Source organism: Pelophylax lessonae (assembly GCF_965119305.1).
Source record: "Pelophylax lessonae genome assembly, chromosome: 4".
NCBI lineage: Eukaryota > Metazoa > Chordata > Amphibia > Anura > Ranidae > Pelophylax > Pelophylax lessonae.
In genome coordinates, this window is record NC_138771.1 from 82,365,794 (window position 1) to 82,380,532 (window position 14,739).

Here is a 14,739-nt window from a genome sequence, read left to right on the forward strand (position 1 = left end):
CAATGAGTAGAATCAAGTTAGCATTTTGGTATACAATTACCTTTCCTTATATATCATCCGCAGACCCAAGAGTAACAAAAGACAACAATAAAACAAGTGTATTACGTCTGATCTTTTATCACACCTTGCTGATTTTTTCACTTTACGCAGAATGACGTAGGTGCTCCCCATTGGGCCCTATTTAGTTATGGCATGTGGAGTTGACAAAAATATTAGGATTCATGGAATTCCCACCTCTATAATTATGAGTTTAATATTGTCAAGAAATGTGAAAAATTCTAAGTCAAGCAGTGAGACAGTTAACAGAATGTTTTTCTTTCTCACATATGTTATCATTTCATGTTGAGTAGTGATGAGGGGTCTTTATGAAACAGACCCTACAATAACAAACCACTGTGAGATTACGATCAGTTTTGAATAACGTGGCTGCAGAGACATGGAAATAGACAAAAAAGGAAATAACAACACATAGACATAAGATGCTCATAGATCCCTGGTGCCCAACCTGTGGCCCCTTAGTTCTGTTTGTGCATCCTTTTTGGGCCCCTGCATACAGTATTCTGTTTTCCTTGACTAGAAATTTACTCAGACCAGTAAAGGAAAATATTTTTTAGATTTTAGTAGTTAAATGTCTTGTTTTATTTAATTCACACTATATTATTATTTTTTTTCTTTTGCTGATCATCCCTATACTATTTGTATGAGTTTTTTTTTTCTCAGATGTTTTATAATGGATCTTGCTAAGAGAAATATCAAATGTAACATAAGTAATTTTTGGAAGCAATGGGGGAAGGATGGATTTGTGAAATGGCTGTAAGAGCAGGGATCTCTAGCAGTCTCATGTAATGTGTCTCCAGTCTATGACTACATGTCCAGCATGTCCCCAGTTTCCAACAACTTATATACTAAAAAAGAAGGGTGGCGCTCACTGGTGTCTATGTATAGTTTGGCTCTATGGATGACAAACTGGAGAGTGTCTCTGGATGATCATAACATTTTATTGAGATCAAAAAAGTAAAAATAAGCATATAAAATCTGCCAAACCAGTCCCGAAGCTCCTGGACCTCCTTAAGGTGCTGTGGGATTCCCTGATGAAGAGGAGGGGAATTCTTCTAGCATCAGATGGTGCCGAGTGGAGGAAAACGATCCCAGTGCGTCACTGAGGTGATCCCCGGCGGAACGGGTACTGTGTGCGGCCGCTACACAGACCCAGAGTCGGGTTTACCTCCGTTCGCCGGATCGCCGGATCTTCCGCAGTGACCAGAAGTGATGCAAGGATCGCGTCACCGGAAGTGACGGTCAGCGGATCGTTAGGAAGCTGGGCTGGTTACAGGCAATGACTCGCAAGCTTTCTGGTTGCCGCAACTACATGTTTCGCGCGCCTGCGCTTGGTCAAGCAACACTTATGCACTCTGCAGTTTTTGACCATCTCCTGTTGTACTGTATGTTTTCAGTGCCTAACATCATACTATAGCATTACATTATTTGAATATGTGCACCTTTGGTGATATCAGGGGCCACACTTCATGTTTTTATATCAAGAAAATTTACTTACACAGCTATAGAAATTTATATATCTTCTTGAGAACTGTAGACCCGTTCATTCTAAAAAAAAGAAAAAAAAAACTGCTTAAATGCTGTAAGAATCCAGTTTGATTTTTGTCCTAGTTAATTCAATAGTTATATAAGCTTACATGATTTTCTTCATAGAAAAAGGGATGGTCAGCTACAATTCACTTTTGGGTTTTCACAGAACAACGGAAAATCAGTAAGGAAGGTTTAATGTCAAAATATAGAACATTAAAGTAGAAATCCAGCTGAATAGTTTTTGTATTTTAAGTTTGGCCAGAGTGGGTTGAGAGCTAATCTCAGGTTTTCATCCTTATCCATATCCCTGCTGGTCAGGATTTCCCTTACTGGGCTATTGATGCTGGTCACAGCAATAAAAAGCTAATTGTTTTAGTATAGCGGGGAAGAGAGTGAACTACTATTGGGGCTTATCTGCAAATTTTTAGGAAACTTCCACCTGATTTCCTCTCCCAGTGACCATGATCACTAGAACAGCAAGTAAGAAGATATCTGTCCAGAGGAGACCAGTAAAACAGTAAAAGCCTGACAGATGTTTCAGGTTTTTCCCAGTTTATCCATTAATGATGTTTACAATTTTCACTTTACCAACTTTGTAGTCTTATTAAAATGTAGCCTTTAACCTGCGCAATTACCGTGCTTCTTGCTCTGTTCTACCTGAATAATTCTGTAAGGTGTATTAGGTGTACTCCTTTCTTTAAATAAGGAATGGTCAAAAAAAATAAAAATGAAACAATGGCCCTAATGTCTACCCAGAAAAGTTTTGTCACCAGAAACTGAAATAAAAAAGCAAGGACATTTCTTGGTATGTATGTGATGTGAGAAATAATTTTACCATAAATATTTAGATCTTATTAGGTTACTATACTTAACAACTGTAATTTGGTGGTTCCTCTTCTTTTTTTTTTTAAACACACACACATATAAACATACACAGATATATAATATTGCACAGACATGTGCGTGTACATTTATTTTTATTTTTTTTAATAGACAGAAGGATTTTCTTTCCATATGGTGCCTTTGCATTCTTGCCCTATATTTATTGTCAAACGACACTTGCTCAATTTACTGCCAGACCAGTGTGAGTTCTTATTTAATAAACTGTGACTTGACCTATTCATTGTGCAGACTCCCAGTGCATTCATTGTGGTTTCCTCCCACTGCAGGAGACCTTGTCAATGCATCTCCTGCTGTGAAATTTAGCTGACCTTTCCTCCCCACTAGGGGGCTCGTTTATTCGTATAGTTGAAGACGGTTTAGTTCTGCTTACCATAGACATCTTAGCTTAGATTTCTCACATAAATGGGAGGGAGATAGACATAAAAATTTTTCTTAATTTTATGTAGGTAGAAGAATTGTCTGAAAGGAATGTGCTTGATTTGAATATGCCAACCAGTTAGAATTCTAGTTTACGTTAGAAATGAAAAGAAAGAATCTGAATGGCTTTTAGGGCAACATGGATGCTATGAAATGAAACTTGTGGTAGTCATCCAGCCTGGACCTTTGCCAAAAAACTGTTCTCTGGTTTCCCCAAGTAGAACAGCAGCAATATTCTTCTGTGCATTGGTGTGATAGTCCAAATGAGAAAAGGAGTCTGTAGTCAGAAGTGGATATTACTTTCAAGCCTTGATGCCCTCAAGGACTATGATTGTCCTCAGAACACTGTAAAAAATAGATAAAAACAGGGTGCACACTGGCCAAGTGCATTATTCAACAGCAAATTAAATAAGGATAAGATACCAAATAAAAATACTCACAACGTGTAGGTAGTAAATCGCACTTAAAGCTAATACAGGTGGCTGCAATCTCTCAGCTTTGCCAAAGCCTCTAACTCAAGGAGGACCTCACCAGGGTCCCTGCTGTCTGATGCGTTTCAAAGGATGTCCTTCTTCATCAGAACTCGGCCAAAAACAGTTTCAAGGTAATTGGAGATTTACCTCTGGCCTCGAAACCCAGTTGCCCTCAGGGGTTTTTCAGGGTCAGAACAATCCGATCTTAAAGAAACACTGGACAGCTCTGAACTCTCCAGTAGTCTCAGATATATCTTTTGAGAGAACTGAACAACAGCTGATTGCTAGGCATAGGTGTGCGCACAGGGTGTGCCAGGTGTGCCCAGGCACACCCTAATCACCATGTGCAGCACAGATTCCCCCTACTGCCCTGGCTCCCCTCCCCCTTACCCTCACAGCTCTTCCGACTTCCCTCCTCTCCTCTCCAGCTGGCTGTTGCTGTGGGGATGTTTTAGGATGAGTGGGGAAAGGGGCCGGTAAATATATAATTTGCCGGCCCCCTCCATTTCTGAATGAACATCGTGCGGGATCGGTAGTGTGTGTTAGAGCTTTGGTGTGCACACCCTAATGCATTTGGCTGCGCACACCTATGTTGCTAGGGCTTTATGAATTGTGGGGACATGGATCTCTGTCTTACTGCTGAAACTAAAAAATTCAACACTGTTCTATTTCAACTTTTTGGAGCTCATTTTTGTTTGTGCCCAGTGCTATTGTGGTGGAGAGATTTTTTTATGTTGTGTACATTTATTTAATTTGAATTATCTAGACTATTTCTAGTAAAATCCGTTCTCAACTTGCAGTTTATATTTATTACTGGAGATTTATTTTATAAGTGTTCATTTTCTGATGAAAAGTGTACAGTAACACTGGCAATTATTGTTCTGACTGCACTAAACTGAAGAAAGGTTCAGTTGGTTGTAGAACAAGAAAACAACAAGAGAAGGGCACTCCGACCTTAAAAGTTTATTAAAATCAAAGAAGGGTAGCGTACAATATACTCATAAAGGTAGCATATGAACAAGCATATAGGAAATTGGCACCGCTCGCTTCCAGGACACTTCTCCACTGCTGGATAGCGTGATGGCGTCCTCAAAACCTGATGTGGCTTACACGTTTCGAGGGAGGACCCTCTTCCTCAGAGCCAAAATCGCCATGCATACCACTCGAGCGCAGGAGAGATATTGTTGTCAGTTGGTTGTAGGTCAGAGATGCAGTTTACAGTATATTAATCTATTTGAGCAAGTCATGTAATTTGCTTGGAATTCATTTTTTTCTTTGTACAACTGCTTTAAATAACATGTACAGGCAGTCTCCGACTTACAAACGCAGGGAGACAACAGAAAGTAAGAGGAAATCTAACCTTAGGAAGGGAAAGTTCACTCCTGTAAGAGTTATTTTGGGAAAAAGGTGTCTCCACTGAAGCTTTATCACCATCCACGACAACCCAAAATTGTCAAAATCCAATTGTCAAAGGGACAGAAAGTGAGGTGAAATCTTCTACACAGGGGCACAGACAGCAAAACAAACATTAGAGGGGTGTTAACCCTTCCCTATACTCCCCAAAAAACTAAAAAATATTTTTTTGTTGGCTGGAGTTACACTTAAAAAATGTACCTTTTCCAACTTACATTCAACTTCAAAATCAACTTAAAGCGGAGTTCCACCCAAAAGTGGAAATTCTGCTTTAAGCAGTTCTAACCCCCTGACATGCCACATTTGGCATGTCATTTTTTTTGGGGGGGGGGGGGGGAGCGGGTACCTAGTTTTGACATGTACCCGCTCCTACTTCCGCTCGGAGCGTCGCGGCGCCCTGAGCGGAAGTTCTCCTCTCCCCCTCCCTCCCTGCAATCTTCTGGGACATGTCGAAGGTCCCAGAAGATTGCCGGCCAATCAAGTCGCGTAGCGCAACTCGCGCATGCGCAGTGCGTACCCGGCTGTGAATCCGCAAACTGTCACAGCCGGGTGCCCACACCAATAATGCCAGCGCCGCAGAGGAGAGAGGGAGAAGAGCGAGGCTTCGGGCGGCCGCATCGCTGGACCATTGGACAGGTGAGTGTGTTTAGGCTGGAACTCCACTTTAAGAACAAACCTACAGAAACTATCTTATTTATAACTCAGGGACTGTTTCTTAATGCTGATTTTTAAAGGTAACTGAAAAACTTTGGTTCCAGTGCAATTTTTTTTTTTTTTATGAAATGATGTATATAGTTCATACTCCTGACAATTTTTTAAGATAATGTAGATGGGATCTATTTGCAGAGCTGAAAATCCGCTCAATTGGAGCTTGATAATACAAGATCTCTCGAAGCAAGCGGCACATATCCACGTGCTCCAGTTTTTACTTTAAAACAAAAACTCCTCATCCGCTCCAAGCCTTATGATAAAATCACTGCAAATCCAGGACAGCATTGTAAAGCCTCCAGATAGACTTAAAAATGTAGCAGTGATATGTATAGTTCACTGCCTAAAGTAAAATACTAATGCTAATGCCATTAACTGTTCCTGACTGGTCCCGCTGCTCATGCCAGCTCAGAATTCCATGCAGTCCAGAAGACAAATAGTCGTTCAAGCCTTCTCCTTTTTGCTGTACTGTTGTGTAACAGCAGAAAGAAAAAAAAAAGTAAAATCTGGAGGATGATCGGGTCATAGAAAGAAAAGTGAACGAATTGTGCATAAAAAAGGGAAATATTGTGTATAATGTTATAATTAATTAAATAAAAAAAAAAGAGATAAAACCAACATTGTTGCTCCTTAGCTGTAGTTGCCCTGCTTTAACTGCTCTGTAACAAATACAGAGATTCTCCTCTGTGGTTTTTATATTGTAAACCAACTGTTTTTTTTTTTTTTTCAAGTGGAATTCCAGCTTACACCTAACTAGCCTTAAAACTGTCCCCTATCTAATACCTATGCTAACTAAACTCTAAACTGTGTAAGAAAGATGTACATACTTACCTATGTCCCAGCTACTCTGGTTTGGTCATGTGATCTCCCCTGTGTCAGCCAGTGGCTGCTGCAGGGGAGGAAAGGGAGCGCATCTGAAAGCGGCTAGTAAAGCCTGGAACAGTGACATCACCTATAGGCTTCAATAGCCCATCTGTTGTTTGCACACCCTCCTCTCTCCTGCAGCCAGAGCCAAATCGTGTGACCAGAGTGGCCTAAAAATAGGTAGGTATATACATCTATCACACACAGGCTAGCTAGCACAGGTGGTAGGAGGGGGTGGGAAAAGTTTTAGAGCTAGTTAGTTGTAAACTGGAATTTCACTTTATACATAGTTTATTTTGTAAGTTCGATAACATATGGGGTACAAAGTAGTGACTGCCTAGCAGCAAACTGTGAAAGAAATACAATCAAAATATACAGTATCTCACAAAAGTGAGTACACCCCTCACATTTTTGTAAATATTTTATTATATCTTTTCATGTGACAACACTGAAGAAATTACACTTTGCTACAATGTAAAGTAGTGAGTGTACAACTTGTATAACAGTGTAAATTTGCTGTCCTCTCAAAATAACTCAACACGCAGCCATTAATGTCTAAACCGCTGGCAACAAAAGTGAGGACACCCCTAAGTGAAAATGTCCAAATTGGGCCCAAAGTATAAATATTTTGTGTGGCCACCATTATTTTCCAGCACTACCTTAACCCTCTTGGGTATGGAGTTTACCAGAGCTTCAAAGGTTGCCACTGGAGTCCTCCTCCATGACGACATCACGGAGCTGGTGGATGTTTGAGACCTTGCGCTCCTCCACCTTCCATTTGAGGATGCCCCACAGATGTTTAATAGGGCTTAGGTCTGGAGACATGCTTGGCCAGTCCATCACCTTTACCCTCAGCTTCTTTAGCAAGGCAGTGGTCGTCTTGAAGGTGTGTTTGGGGGTCGTTATCATGTTGGAATACTGCCCTGCGGCCCAGTCTCTGAAGGGGGGGGGGGGGAACACGCTCTGCTTCAGTATGTCACAGTACATGTTGGCATTCATGATTTCCCCAATGAACTGTAGCTCCCCAGTGCCGGCAGCACTCATGCAGCCCCAGACCATGACACTCCACTGTAGGCAAGACACGCTTGTCTTTGTACTCTTACCCGGTTGCCGCCACACACGCTTGACACCATCTGAACCAAATAAGTTTATCTTGCTCTCATCAGACCACAGGACATGGTTCCAGTAATCCATGTCCTTAGTCTGATTGCCTTCAGCAAACTGTTTGCGGGCTTTCTTGTGCGTCATCTTTAGAAGAGGCCTCCTTCTGGGATGACAGCCATGCAGACCAATTTGATGCAGTGTGTGGCATATGGTCTGAGCACTGACATGCTGACCACCCACCCCTTCAACCTCTGCAGCAATGCTGGCAGAACTCATACGTCTATTTCCCAACGACAACCTCTGTATATGACGCTGAGCACGTGCACTCAACTTCTTTGGTTGACCATGGCGAGGTCTGTTATAAATGGAACCTGTCCTGTTAAAGTGCTGTATGGTCTTGGCCACCGTGCTGCAGCTCAGATTCAGGGTCTTGACAATTTTCTTATAGCTTAGGCCATCTTTATGTACAACAATTATTTTTTCAGATCCTCAGAGAGTTCTTTGCCATGAGGTGACATGTTGAACTTCTAGTGACCAGTATGAGAGAGTGAGAGTGATAATACCAAATAATAACACACCTGCTCCCCATTCACACCTGAGACCTTGTAACACTAATGAGTCACATGACATCGGGGAGGGAAAATGGCTAATTGGGCCCAATAAGGACATTTTCACTTAGGGGTGTACTCACTTTTGTTACCAGCAGTTTAGACATTAATGGCTGTGTGTTGATTTATTTTATTTTGAGGGACTGCAAATTTACACTGTTATACAAGCTGTACACTCACTACTTTACATTGTAGTAAAGTGTAATTTCTTCAGTGTTGTCACTTTTGACCCCTGAGCGATACCTCCAGTTTTATTACTCCTGGCTGGGGTACCTCTGACCCCTGGGTGAGACCACCTGGCTGCTGCCTGGAGCAACTCTGACCCCTGGCTAAGACCTCCTTTCTCCCACACTGTTGTCTCCAAATTGGGGGCTGTCCCCAAACTGGAAGCTCTGAGCTATCCTCAGGCTTGAGTATATAATGACCCTGCACACCTGTGTTCTCTGATCCCAGAACAACAGAAGCGATAGTCCAGAACCTTGCGTTAGCACTTAATGTGAATCCTGTGTCATATTCTCCTTCATTTTAACAGTGACAGGTCTCACTCTGTCAGAGGTAACTAAAATCTGGGGTCTCAAGTACACAGATGTTTACATGCTTATTGTCTTCTAGTGTATAAATTTCCGGCACTCTCCCGGGGAGCCGCAGATGGCGCATACAACTGGCCATACAAGTGAATGGCTGTATATGCCAGCACACTTGTAATTGCCAATGGCTTCTGAATCGTTTACCAGAGCAGGAAGTGGTGGAAACCTCCTCAGGGAGAATCCAGACAACTGTAAAGATACAACAGAGGTTCAAACCTTTTCCCCATTTTTATCATTTTCCTTAGTCTATTTTTTGTAAAAACTCAGACCATTACAGTTGTTCACTTTGTTTCTGGCAAGAATAGCAAGAGCACATTCCTTACTGGTTAGGTGTGTTGGTAGAGCTACAGTGGGCTCAGAGAGAGCTTGCTGCTGGAACCTATCCATTGACCAATGACTCAAGGCCATTTAAAAGATACCAGTTAAACAAGGATTAAAGTAGTGGGGTGGCCAGATGCAAAAGATGAAGGTCAGCATAAAAATACCAATAAAATATACTGTAGATTATAATTTTAGAGTAGCCAAGTGCAAAATAAAAAGGTCTTCATGAAAATTAAACATTTATCAAGTAGGGTGTGTCCCCTGAGTGAACCTGAATGCAGCATTGATGTTATACTGGTATGTACCGCTACTGTTGCTACATGACAATTTCGATAAAATGGCTCTCTCACTAGTGTACACTATAGCACAAGAAAAGTTTTATAAATATATTTAACTAATAAAAAAATAACTAAAAAAAATTAGAACCATTCTGATGAGCACAATTAAAGCCACTGTGATTTTGTTGATTATTGCTGATAAACCCTTTGCAGAGGTTTTTCAAGGTAGCAGGCCTCAGACATTTTTCTATTTGCATTCAATCGGTCACACTGTAAAGATAATGATTTACAGATGAATTGTCCTACATTACTGTTTAAAATACAGTTTCGTGTTGCACCCATTGCTAGATTGTCCTCGGATAACCTGTTATGGGGAGTTTCCCCCATATAAATGTTGCAATTAGTACTATGGGGAGACTCCTCAAAGCTTCCCCACATGGGGCCCAATAGTCTTCAACACTTTTGGCAACAGTCACTGTCAAGCCTATTCTCAAGATAAATATAAAAAATGACTTTTTTAAAAAAAAAAAATTCTGGCTCCTTATCCAACAGATGGATAATCTCTAGAGGAATTTTTGGAATTGCAAGCAATGTTTTAAAAATGATTAACATCCACATGTTAAATAATCAAATGTAATAAATTGATTCTATATAGATGTTTGTTCAGTTAAATAATATGTAATGTGTGCAAGGGCTGCCCACGAAAAATAGTCATGGTGCTTTATAAAGTTTATAAAAATAACAAATACCCTAAAGCAAACTGTCTTTAAGGATAATTATCATTTAAGTGCAGATTAAGTATTTAACTGCTCTCTAAAGATACATAAGTGATAAATTATCTGCTAAGCAATTTTGACTAATAATGTCACCCATAAAACTCTTGAATCTGGCCATTATCCTAGGCTACGTGGGGTGTCATATTAGGGGGAGTGGTTGTTCCATGACCAGGTATGATTGCAAGGCTCATACCGGTATTATATTTTGCATTCCAGAACTCTGTATGTGAATGGCACTCACAGGAGTCAATAATAAACGCCTAGAAGTACTGAGGCACAGTTTTAAGTTCATATTTGGCAGCATTTTGGCACAGAGTACATCGGAATTTAAGTGAATCAGTGCTACAGTTTTCAAAGTGACATCAATACTACTCAGTGACATCACTGCTCAGTGTACTTTTTAAAGCCCAACTTCACACAAAAACTTAACTAACAGTATTTCACAAAAGTGAGTACACCCCTCACAATTTTCTAAATATTTTATTATATCTTTTCATGGCACAACACTGAAGAAATTACACTTTATTATAATGTAAAGAAGTGAGTGTATAACTTGTATAATAGTGTAAATTTGCTGTCCCCTCAAAATAACTCAACACACAGCCATGGCAACAAGCCGCTGGAAACAAAGGTGAGTACACCCCTAAGTGCAAATGTCCAAATTGGGCCCAAAGTGTCAATATTTTGTTTGACCATCATTATTTTCCAGCAGTGCCTTAACCCTCTTGGGCATGGAGTTCACCAGAGCTTCACAGGTTGCCACTTGAGTCCTCTTCCACTCCTCCATAATGACATCACGGAGCTGGTGGATGTTAGAGACTTTGCGCTCCTCCGCCTTCCGTTTGAGGATGCCCCACAGAGGCTCAATAGGGTTTAGGTCTGGAGACATGCTTGCCCAGTACTTCACCTTTACCCTCAGCTTCTTTAGCAAGGCAGTGGTCATCTTGAAGGTTTGTTTGGGGTCGTTATCATGTTAGAAAACTGCCCTGCGGCCCAGTCTCTGAAGGGAGGGGATTATGCTCTGCTTCAATATGTCACAGTACATATTGGCATTCATGGTTTCATCAATGAACTGTAGCTCCCCAGTGATGGCAGCATGACACTCCCACTACCATGCTTGACTGTAGGCAAGACACACTTGTCTTTGTACTCCTTACCTTGTTGCCACCACACACGCTTGACACCATCTGAACCAAATAGGTTTATCTTGGTTTCATCAGACCATAGGACATAGTTCCAGTAATCCATGTCCTTAGTCTGCTTGTCTTCAGCAAACTGTTTGCGGGATTTCTTGTGCATCATATTTAGCAGAGGCTTTCTTCTGGAACGACAGCCATGCAGACCAATTTGATGCAGTGTGCGACATATGGTCTGAGTACTGACAGGCTGACCACCCACCCCTTCAACCTCTGCAGCAATGCTGGCAGCACTCATATGTCTATTTCCCAAAGACAACCTCTATATATGGTGCTGAGCACGTGCACTCATCTTCCTTGGTTGACCATGGTGAGGACTGTTCTGGGTGGAACCTGTCCTGTTAAACCGCTATATGGTTTTGGCCACCGTGCTGCAGCTCAGTTTCAGGGTCTTGGCAATCTTCTTATAGCCTAGGCCATCTTTATGTAGAGCAAATTTTTTTTTTTTTAGATCCTCAGAGAGTACTTTGCCATGAGGTGCCATGTTGAACTCCCAGTGACCAGTATGAGAGCGTAAGAGCGATAACACCATATTTAATACAACAGCTCCCCATTCACATCTGAGTCCTTGTAACACTAACGAGTCACATGACACCCGGGAGTGAAAATGGCTAATTGGGCCCAATTTGGACATATTCACTTAGGGGTGTACTCACTTTTGCTGCCAGTGGTTTAGACATTAATGGCTGTTTGTTGAGTTATTTTGAGGGGACAGCAAATTTACACTGCTATACAAGCTGTACACTCACTACTTTACATTGTAGTAAAGTGTAATTTCTTCAGTGTTGTCACATGAAAATATATAATAAAATATTTACAAAAATGTGAGGGGTGTACTCACTTTTGTGAGATACTATAAATAGGGTATTATGCATCAGTTATCTAAAGCAGGGTATACACTAGTAGAATTTCAAGTGAAAATGTGTACAAAAATCCTTACCAAAATTTTCAGTACATTCAAATGCAGTTTGAAATTAGTTCCAGAATGTATTCTTTTGAATGTTCTTGTCACTGTGGTTGAACATGAAAGCCAATTCAGCACCACTAATGATTAGAAAAGCGGAAAACCATCCTTACAACAGTCTTACAATAAAAATGTTGAAAGAAAATCTACTAGTGTATAGCCTGCTTTACTCTTCGGTCGAGAGTCCAAACACCTCTTCCCAAGCCATCCTGCAGTGTAATGGATCAAAATCACAGTTACCTCTATGAGCCAAGCTAATTTCCCACCCCAGGGACCAGGCTTTTTTCTGTTCTTGTTATCTTCTTGGGCACTGGTCCCCTCACTGCCCCTGTGAGTTCTCCTGCCTCTGGATCCTCCAAGAGAGGACCTAGCTGCTGGAAGTGTTGCCTCTATCATTGTCCACATCATGCAGGCGGTGGTGAGACAACCAAAGAAGGATCCCAGTAAACAGAAGAAGAGAGATCATCACATGACCATGGATTTAGGTAAGTAAAATGGGGATCTGGATAGTTTTCATACAAGCAGTTAGTTGAGGGGGGAGGGGGTTTCTAATATCTTGGAGTTGGGCTTTAATTGATTTCTTCATTTCTCCTTTTCTGAGCTTACTTTCTTTATAGTTTTTTTGGCAGTTGTTAGCAGCTGCTGGTTAATTTCACTTAGGTGACCTGAAGGGGGGAATGATGCACATAGTCAAATTAAATACAGATTAACCACTTAAGCCCCGGAGGATTTGGCTGCTCAAAGACCAGAGCCTATTTTGCGATTCGGCACTGCGTGACTTTAACAGGTAATTGCGTGGTCGTGCAACGCTGTACCCAAATGAAATTGACGCCTTTTTTTCCCACAAACAGAGCTTTCTTTTGGTGCTATTTGATCACCTGTGCGATTTTAACTTTTTGAGCTATAAACAAAAAAAGAGCGAAAGTTTTGAAAAAATAACAATATTTTTCACATTTTTTTATATGAAATTCCCCCCTAAAAATGTAAAAATCAACATTTTTTAACATTTTAGGCCAATTTGTTTTCTGCTACATATTTTTGGTAAAAAAAAATCGCAATAAGCGTATTTTGATTGGTTTGCGCAAATGTTATTGCGTTTACTAACTAAGGGAAAGATTTATGTCATTTTTATTGTTTTTTTTTTAACGAGTAATGGCGGCGATCTGTTTTGCGGGACTGCGACATTGCGGCGGACAGATCGGACCCTTGACTGACATTTTTGACACTTTTGGGGGTACCAGTGAGATTACTACAGTAATCAGTGCTATACATATGCACTGTTACTGTAAAAATGACACTGGCAGTAAAGGGGTTAACTTTATTAGAGATGCATGGGTTAAATGTGTCCCTAGGAGCGTGTTTCTAACTGTAAAGGGTTGTGGCTTTTCATGTAACCACAGAGACATACAATCCTATATAGCAGGGTCGTATGATCTCTGCTGTTACACCAGGGAGAATGACAGGCGGCTTTGTTTACATCAGCCGCCTGCCTTTCTCCCTCTCCACCGGGAGATCGCGAGTGACGGGCGGTCACACGCGCTGGGATGCAGGGGAACGAGCGGGGGCAGGAGCGTGCCTCCGGCCGCGCACGCTCGCCCCCTACAGGCTCCTGGGCTAGCGACGTAGTACTACGTCACTTTGCCCAGGAGGGGCTGACCGCCGCAGTAAATATACTGTGGGCGGTCGGCAAGTGGTTAAACTAAATTAATAATCATTACCAATAAACTTTTCATATTTGTGTATTTTTTTTTTTTTTTACCACAGTAATTTTAAATAAGCCATCATAGTTTTAGATGGAGCAGTATTTGTTATAGTAGTAGTAGTTGTAGTAGTAGTGGTGTTCATGTATTAGTGGTGATATTGTCGGCAGATCTGTGAATATATCTTTACTTAACCTAATTTTTGTTTCTGCTGCTTCAGGAAAGTTGCAAAGTGGTTCCTGGAAAAGGTTGTAAAAGATTTTGTTAGACATTTGACTTATTACTTGTATTCCCACTACCACAGCTCACTTCATAAAGCAAAATTGTCCTTAATTTATCAATTTTTCAGGAGTTAAAACAACATTATGTTTTTTTTTCTGTGGTCCATTATGCTATATGAAGATTGCTTAAGTTTTCAGAATTCTGGAATACAAGAAATGCGATTCATAAGGTTTGTAAGAATATTGTGATCTGCAAATCATAGACGGCATTAAAGGTCCCCAAAATGACCATTTCTCTGTAGGTTTAAGCGGACTTTGTTGTGCCTGGGTAGCATCCAACTCATTAAGTTATAACTGAGTGAGAGCATTCTGGACTCATTAAAATACTGCTGAGCTGGACAGAATTTGGGCCATGGTGACCGTTAATACCTCATCAGGGTTTTTATTTTCTAAACTGAGGCCCAACATCCATCTCTCTTGTCTTTCACCAACCAAATAATCTGTGACAGTTACATAAACCTCAGAAAACTGATACTTTACTCCACTGAGCTACCTGATTTTTCTTCTTGAGTAATGATAGTAGATTAAATAAAGTACTTATTCAATTTTCCATTGATAT

General features: G+C 40.9%; 1 protein-coding gene across 2 annotated transcripts in view; it reads left to right on the forward strand.

Moving 5' to 3' along the window:
• Window positions 1-14,739, forward strand: part of FBN1 (fibrillin 1) — a 398,720-nt gene that overhangs the window by 36,985 nt on the left and 346,996 nt on the right. The gene's annotated exons all lie outside the window — the stretch shown is intronic.